Below are 9,619 nucleotides of genomic sequence, written 5' to 3'. Positions count from 1 at the left end.
TACATCGCTGCCTCTTACTTGCTTACTTACCTGCTTTAATGATTAAATCCACACCAGTAAACCCGATATTGAACATCTTTTTATCCACTTTAATCAAATTATGATCATTTATTACCACTAGCTCGACTGCTAACCGCCATATTTGTTTGGGTCTGACAGCCAGTTGTGTCATGGAGCCTGAGTAGAGCATAAGGGCGAGAGAGAGAGAGAGAGAGACAGAGAGAGAGACAGAGAGAGAGAGAGAGAGAGAGAGAGAGAGAGAGAGAGAGAGAGAGAGAGAGAGAGAGAGACAGAGAGAGAGAGAGACAGAGAGAGAGACAGAGACAGAGAGAGAGAGACAGAGACAGAGAGAGAGAGACAGAGAGAGAGACAGAGACAGAGAGAGAGAGACAGAGACAGAGAGAGAGAGAGAGACAGAGAGAGAGACAGAGACAGAGAGAGAGAGACAGAGACAGAGAGAGAGAGAGAGACAGAGACAGAGACAGAGAGAGAGAGAGAGACAGACATAGAGAGCCTGTGATGCAGCCTCCTGTATTGTTATTTTAATATTTAGGAGTAAAACTCAATAATCAGCAGAAAAACAACTTTAGGGTCACAGAGATGCTGTACATTATGATTCTATTGTTGAGCTAACCTCCCTAACCCCTAACCATATGTCTAAAGCACGGTGTCAAACTCAAGGCCCGGGGGCCAAATGCGGCCTGCAGTGCAGTTTTACCCAGCCTGCAAGATTATATCTTAGTTAGAACTGGCCTGCTGCTATGAGGTCTGTAGATTCCTCCAGTATAAAAATGTAAATTTAACCTTAAGGATTAAAAAAATCCTTGTTAAGTTCTAAAAATCTGAAAAAGTAGAGAGCAGAAATAAATAGATAAAAAGTCAGGAATGAGGGGAAGAAATTAATTTGTGTTTTCACTTCATATTTTCATTTTGCGTCCCAAGATTATGACTGAAATTTAGGATTTTGACTTTTTATTTCATATTTCGACTTTTTAAATTCATAATTTTGACATTTTTTCTAATATTGTGACCTTTAAGGTTCACAATTTTTCATTTTAAATCAAATCTTGACCTTTTAAACTTCTAACTTTGACTTTTAATCCCATATTTTCACTTTTTAAACTCCTGATGGAGAATTTTATCTCATATTTTGACCATTTAGAGTCACAATTTTGAATTTGATCTTCTATTTTATCTTTTTAAACTCTTGATTTTGTATTTTATCTCATATCTTGACCTTTAAACTCATGATTTTAACTCTCTGTCTCTGTATTTCCCTTTTTAAAACCTTATTTTAACTTTTGAGTTTTGTATTTTGACCTTCAGGACTTATAAAGTTGACTCTTTATCTCAGATTTATTGATGCTGTGATATCTAATCATTTTGACTATTTTTTTTTTAGAAATCTTAAAATAATTTCTCATCACTGTTTAATTTTCCCTTTAATTCATTACTTATGAAAACACAGTTGACAGTTTTTGTTTAAATACTGACCCTGTTAGGCCCTCAGGTTAGACCTAAATTCAGATTTCGGACCCTGCTGTGATTGAGTTTGACAGTCCTGGTCTAAAATAATTTACTAGTCTGCACATTCATTCCAGAAAGTTCACGCTGGTATCAGATCAGTACTCGGTATCGGCTGATACCCAACACCCTGGTATCGGTATCAGTATAGGTATCGTATCAGGAAGGAAAAAAATGGCATCGGAACATCCCTAACTTTTTTTTACTTGTGCCTCAGAACCTCCATGTTTACATTCAAAGAGGTGAGGATCAAAAGCCAACATTCAGACTGAAGTCCCAGAACCAGAGAGCTGGCAGTGTCTGACTCCTGTTTCCTCTCTCTCACTGTTTACTGTTCACTGCTGTGGTGGGAAAATGTGCTGGGCAATATGTCACAGAGGCATTTGTCACAAATGTGCCCTGGCAATAATCGTAATGCAGCTTTTGACGACTCCAGAGCTCTTACTTTAATTAAACCAGCTTTACTTTTTAAGAGGATGCTGTGTGGATGGAGCGGGGGTCAACACTTGGGTTGAAGGAGCAGAAGTTGGCATCACTGAGAGCAGGAGACGGCTGCAGTCTGCAGCAGACTGGATGTCAGAGAAAATAATCAGCATTTAATTTCACTCACAGTAAAGCAGAGCTGGGCTACTTTACCTCACCGTGTTTTTAAATGATAAAATCGCTGTGATTTCAGTGAGTGATGGTGTTGAGAAGGGCTGAAGCTTTAAAATATACCTCAGAAAATGTGCTAAGGAGAGAAACGAGTCCATGAGAAAATACACAGTGTCTAGAGTGAAAATGAAACGGTGCCAATATTCACAGACAAAATGTCTCAGCGTCCCTCTGTTCAGAGCTGCAGTGGCCAACTACAGCAGTTTACTGCAGCAACTCACAAACCTGAGGCTGTTTACACCTCTCTTTACCATCCACTAAGAGAAAAGCCTTTCAGTACAGGTGTCTGCACTCAGCAGTTTACACAGGATCAGAATCACTTCCCTGCAAGGGCGTAGCGAGGGATTTAGGGCCCCCAGAAAATATAACAGTTAACTGGCTAGCCAAGCTAGCCAAAAAGGATGCCACAAATGTTGCATCCTTTTTTATGCATATATACGCATGTTAATGTTTTTTAAACATAATTTTCCCCATTTATGAACAATATTTTCACTTTGGTTGAATTGAATTGACTTGCATCATTTGCAGTGCTGGACTATACCATTTAGACATTTTTGAGGGAGGAGTTAAGGCCCCCCAGCATTTATTTTACTCTGTATGATACACATTTCAGTCTACTGACCCCTTTATTTTGTCGTTGTTGATTCAATAATGACACTAATTACTAAGAAAAAATAAATTAAAACACACTTTTCATTGCAGGCTCCTCAAAGCCCCCTCCCTACTGTGGGCCGGGGTAATCAGTACCCTTTCTCCCCCCCGTGCTGCCCCTGCTTCCCTGCACTATGTTACATCTGCTCCTTGCAGTGAGGGTGCTGGAGCTAAAAGTTCTGGGTACTTTTGGTTGAAAAACACCAGTTTAGACCCTGAAATATGTCAGTTTTTAAAAGCTGAATCCCCTTAGGTACGACTCTAAATCAGTATAGAGTAGGTGAGTTCCCTTAGATGTGTCTGGAGGCGAAATGAATAATAAAAATCTACATATTCAGACAGTAGCTGGAAGAAGGATAAATCAAATATGAATTCATTATGGTTCAAACGGCCTTAGCTAATTATTTGTGGCTGCAGCAGAAGGAGAAATTAAACAACAATTTATCCTGAAGCCCATGTGAGAACACTTTGACCGCTTGGTGGACCACGTCGTAATAAGTGTCCCCTCCACGCTCCTGCACTCATGCTTCAGCCTTTAATAGTAAACATAATTCCAATCACAGTTTCAAGAATAACAGGCTGTTGAGAGGAAGAGTACTGAAGTGTGCCGCAGGCAGAAAAATAGATCCTCCAGGCCTGCTGCCCTCTCATGCATACAAAGCAAACAGTTTATTGCTCTTTGCAGCCACATGGACATTAAACAACTGATTTTATAAAGGAGAATAGAGCAGGAAGATGTGAGCGAGCCGTGCACGCCTCCTCTGGGCTCTTTTCAGACCATATCAGAGTGTTTCGTCCCTGAAATTCAATGATGTTTCTGCACACATTCTGTCGTATGCTGTTTGTTATTCTACCGACACATTAAACTAGACTTTTCATTTCCATTCCTTTTGCTTTTTCAAAACCCTTTTCACATTCATGCTCATATTGGAGAGGAAAAATGACTGCCAGGAGCACATCAGGCAATATTTGTAGAAGAAAAACGACTCTGGGCACAAAAAAGTCGACTGTTTTACACACAAGTGTCTAATAAAGAATCAAAACTGAGCAGTGAATGGCTTTAGTCCATGCAAAATGGATCTCATGTTTTATTATTCCACCCAAAAGAAAGTATAACACACAGGGATTTAGTCAAGGACGCCTGATTGATGGTTGGATGGTCATTATTGGGTGATTTCATTAAAAATCAGTAGATCAGAACTCGTGTTTCTACTCACCAATCTTCTGACTTCCATTTCCCTTTTACCTGCTTGTGATATCCTGAAACCAGCTGATTTAACAACCTGCATCACAGACATCATCAGACCACTGAAACCGTCACCAGCCACACTGCTGTTATAAAGGGTTAAAAGCCTCCTTGCCCTAACTTGAGAAAGAGAAATCTAAACCCACCTGGCCCTATGAAAAAAAGTTATTGCCCCCCTTGCTAAATAGTGAATTAACAGTGATTAACCACATTTTTTCTAAAGCTGAGTTCAGTTCGACTATCCACACCCAGACCTGATTCCTGCCAGACCTGCTAAATCCAGAAACTCCTTAACTAGAACCTGTCTGACAGTGAAGTAGGCTAAAAGATCTCCAACACATCATGGAACCATCTAAAGAAACTCAAGAACAGATGAGAAACAAAGTCACTGACATCTAACAGTCTGAAAGGGTTACAGAGATATTTCTAAGGCTTTGGGACTCAGTGAGAGCCATTTTCCACAAATGGAGAAAACTGTGAACAGTGGTGAACCTTCCTGAAGTGGCCTGCCTACCAACATGACTCCAAGAGTGCATGGATGACTCATCCAGGAGGTCACAAAGGAACCCAGAACAACATCCAAAGACCTGCAGGCCTCACTGACTCAGCTAAGGTCAGAGGTCATGGTTCAACAATCAGAAAGAGACTGGGCAACAATGGCATCATGGGAGAGTTCCAAGGCCAAATCCACTGCTGACCAAAAAGAACACAAAGACTCGTCTCACATTTGACTAAAAACATCCTGATGATCCCCAAGACTTCTGGAAAGATATTCGGAGGACTGACCAGACAGAAGAGGAACTTTCTGGAAGGCATTCATCCTGTTCCATCAGGAATCAAACTAACACAGCATTTCATCAGAAGAACATCAGACCAGGACCTGGACCACTAGAACCATGAATTCTGCTCTCTAGCAGAAAATCCTGAAGGAGAATGTCCAGCCATCAGTTCATGACCTCAAGCTCAAGACCACTTGGGTTATGGAGCAGGACAATGATCCCAAACACACCAGCAAGTCCACCTCTGAGTGGACTAGAAACTAAATGAAGGTTCTGGAGTGGTCTAGTCAAAGTCTGGACTTATCTTTGTCTAATATAAAAATTAGTTTGATAATCTGAAACATTCAAGCGTGACAAACATGCAGAAAACAGGACGGGGGCGGACACTTTTTTATTTTTTATAAGCTTTAAAAATGTGAATAATTGTGAATTCCCATAATTGAACATGTGCAAATGAACCAGTGATCCCTATGTATAAATCTTTTTTTGTTTTGGGGTATTTTATTGGGCTTTTCATGCCTTCATTCAGACAGTTGATAGAATCAGAAGAGGGGGGGAAAGAGTGGGGGAGACATGCGGGCCTCTCCCCGGGCCAGCGCGCATGAGGCGTGACCTCACCATCTGCGCCCCAGTTCAGTTGTCTATACTTTAGGACAGGGGTGTCAAACTCATGGCCTGGGGGCCAAATCCGGGCTGTGGTACAGTTACATCCGGCCAACAAGATTATATCATATTTTTGTTATAACTGGCCCTGAAAAAAATAAAAAGTAAAAATAATAAGACAAAAAGAAATGTGGGAAAAGAAATTCATTTGTGTTTTCATTTCACGTTTTGAAATTTTCATGGCAAAATTATGACTTTAGTCTATTATTTGGGCTTTTATTTTATATTTTGACCTTTTCAATTTATAATTTTGACTTTTCAACTTATAATTTGACTTTATCAATTTATTTTTTTGACCTGTATCTAATATTTTACCTTTTAAGTTGCACTATTCTAAAATTTAAGTCTTATTTTTGCCTTAAAAACATGATTGTGACTTTCTTTTTTTATACATTTGCCTTTTAAAAGCATTATATTAACATCATATTTAGCATTTTAACCTTTTGGACTAAAAAGTTTAATTTTTTATATCTCAGATTTTGAGTTTTTCAACCTAGCCTTTTGACTTTTTAAATCTCAGAATCATTTATCATCAATGTTATTTTTTCCCCATAATTTATTACTGGTGAAAATGATGTTGACAGTTAAATGTGGACCCTGTTAAGCCCTCAGGTTAGACCTTAAGGCAGAATCTGGTGCCTTCTCTGATTTGACACCCCTGCTTTGGGATGTTTGACCACTAAACCAGGTTTTAACACAACTCTCATTCAGAGATGACCAGTTTTGGCAGCAAAAACAACTTGATCAGGACATCCCTGGAGTTTTCCTCTCATGTTCATGTTTCAGATTATTTCATGAAGATAATCATGTGATTCATGCAGACTTGGTTGTGCTAAAATGATTATAAATCAGTAAATCCACAGAGACAGGTCCCGGATGATTCAGTCAGTCACTGATGAGCTGATTGCAGACAGATTACGGCGAGCAGAGGCGGACATAGTCAGTCTGTTTCTGCAGCCGTTGTGTTTCCAGTCTGCTGAACCTTTTCATCGGGGAATCCTGCGTGCTGTCAGATCAATACATGTAATCAGTGCTGATAAATGGAGGAACACTGGCTGTTGTTTCTCAAGGACATGTGTTATTGGAGCGCCAGCGCCCGTGGCTGCTGACTGCCTCTGCATGGAAGGTTTAATTCTTTTATTTATCTCAGACAAAGGAGTCAACACCTTAAAGGGAAATAAATCTAAAAGTGCAAACAGGTGACATGAATTAAAGGGGAAGTAGGAGATGTAAAATGAAACTTTGGTTTAAATTGGAAGTTTTAACTGGATTGATGAATGCAATAACAATCATTAGGCAAAGGCTGCAGGATATGGAGGCCTCAGTGGAACGCCACTCTTTATGCAATGATGGTTGGAAGGATTAGACAACGTCAGCAAAATTCAGGGAGAAAAAGAGTCACCAGCTGATGTCTGTGATCTGTTTGTTCCTTCATTGTGCACTTTTTTGATGCTGTATGCGTTCTTGACATTGTTTTCTAGAGCAGAGCATGATGAGGATCGCATCCTTACTATCTCTGATGCAACACAAAAGATGTAGCACAATGGCAGCCAATGCAACACCAAACTTCTACTGTTAGAGCATTTTACTCTCAACGCTGCAAATGAATGAGCCAGACTTAGAGTCCCGACTGTAGCCTAAAAGCTCCAAAGTCGTCACTAACATAGCCTCTAACCCTGTTACTCCAAGAGTGCAACGACGACTCATCCAGGAGGTCACAAAAGAACCCAGAACCACATCCAGAGAACTGCAGGCCTCACTGATTCAGTTAAGGTCAGAGTTCATGACTCAACCATCAGAAAGACACTGGGCAACAATGGCATCATGGGAGAGTTCCAAGACCAAAACCACTGCTGACAAATGAACACAAAGGCTCATCTCACATTTGACTAAAAACATCCTGATGATCCCCAAGACTTCTGGGAAAATATTCTGAGGACTGACCAGACAGAAGAGGAACAAGAAAAAAAATTTAAGCTTTTGGAGTGGCCAAGTCAAAGTCTGGACTTAAATCCAACTGAGATGCTGTGGTGTGACCTTAAACAGGCGGTTCATGCTGGAAAACCCTCCAATATGGCTGAGTTAAAACAATTCTGTGAAGAAGAGTGGGACAACATTCCTCCACAGCAGGGGCGGAGCCAGACATGATTAAAATCCGGCGCTAAGCCCAAACAAAAGATGGCCGAGGGGTGGGCACTTCTCTAGAATTTTTCTGTGCATAATTTTTGTGCACTTTTAAATGAAAATTTAAATTCAGAATAGCAACATATCTACGCATCATTTAGGCAAAAATAATGTTGCTTAACCTAAACAAATAATTAGTTGATAACATCTTTTTTTTTCTTAACCTACCTGAGCTAAAAGTGTCATTATCATTCTAAAATCATGATAAACCCGACTGGAGTCCAAAAATTTTCACTTCTGCCTCCTAAAAATGTCTGGAGTTTGTATTTTAAGTAACAGTGCCTAGGTAGGGTAGGAATTTGGTGAAAAAGTTTACAACTGAAGCTCTGCATTTTCAAACAAAGCACATAAAAGCAACATTTTTGGTTAGAAATATTAAGTTATTCATGAAAATGAGAAAAATTGTATTTTTAGAACAATTTTAAAAGTATTTTCTACACTGCCATGAAAAAGTTGGCATGCATTTTTTTAATTCTAAGTAAGACTCAAAATTCTGTCATGTTTCTTAGAATTAAGAAAATGCATACCAAATTTTTTTGTTAAATGTCCCTAACTCTCCTCTGTACGTGCATTCTTAAAAGTAGAAAAAAAAAGATCTGATTTTTAAAATTGCTTTAAAAATTACATTTCCATGCTGTGACATTAGCAACATACTTAAAACCAACTTAACAGATTGGGAGCTTTTAAGAAAACGTGGGGCTGAAGCCCCATAAGCCCTCCCCTAGCTCCGCCCATGCTCCACAGCGATGAGGAAGACTCATCACCAGTTATCACAAACGCTTGATTCCCGTTATTGCTGCCAAGGATGAAGCAACCAGTTATTAGGTTCGGGGGAAATACTTTTTCACACAGGCCAGCCAGATAGATTCGGATTTTTTCCCCTTAATAAATAAAATCATGGTTTAGAAACTGCATTTTCTATTTACCTGGGTTGTCTTTGTGAGATATTGAAATTGGTTTGATGATCAGAAATATTTGAGTGTGATAAATATGCAAAAACATTAGGAATCAGAAAGGGGGCTAATACTTTTTCATGGTACTGTACTGCGTTCCCCCTCTTTTTAAAAATGGCTACCTCTGGCTCCAGACAACCATCACAGCGGGGACGTAGTACCAAACTGGATGCTTTATTCATGGATGAAGATCTGTGCAGTCTTTGGTTTTGGCTCTTCTGCTGCATTATTGCACATTAAACGGGGTGAAACAGTGACGGCGCTTAGCCTCAGGGTGGTAAAGATGTCGTCATGTTGAGTAATATTCAAGAGTTTCTGCTTTAAAAGGTTTTTCTTAAATTCTGTTTCCCTCAACTTCTTGTTAGTTGATCTGAAACAAAGCTAATGAAAATCAAGAGTGGTGTTTATTGTTTCCAGACTGGTAACGTTTATGTGTTATTAGAGAGATGACTGATGGAGAGACCCTGACAGGAAGTTTGGGCTGGTTCTAAGGACGAGGCACGGCCAAGCATCATGAAATTCAAACAGCTCTTAAGGTGGAGGTAAAGAGGGAGAGAGACCATTAAGGCCGGCTGCCGTCGGCTCTCTGCGTCTTATTCATCCTCCAACAAAGGCAGAGAGTGGCAGAGGAAGAAAGGGGGGAGAGCGGCATGAAAGAGTTTTAAGTGCTGATGCCTGGTGGGTGGGTGCCGTGGAATGGACAGAGCGAGGAGGGGGTGATGGAGCTGACCATTACAAAACATCATGAATGCTCTCCTCAGGGCAAATGGACGAGCAACACATCACAAACAAAACTTAGAGAGACCGGTTGGTCTGAGTAAGAACACTCCTCTGTCTGTTTCTAACCGTTGAACCATCAGAGACAAAATACCAGCGTCCTGACTGCTGTGGACTCAGTTATCAAACGGAGCTGAACTGTCTCTCAGTTTATCAATTACAGAGAGACCTATCAGTTTATTATAGAG

Source organism: Cheilinus undulatus, linkage group 1, assembly GCF_018320785.1.
Source record: "Cheilinus undulatus linkage group 1, ASM1832078v1, whole genome shotgun sequence".
NCBI lineage: Eukaryota > Metazoa > Chordata > Actinopteri > Labriformes > Labridae > Cheilinus > Cheilinus undulatus.
The sequence above is the reverse complement of the archived record's forward strand: the minus strand, read 5'-3'. Positions refer to the sequence as shown.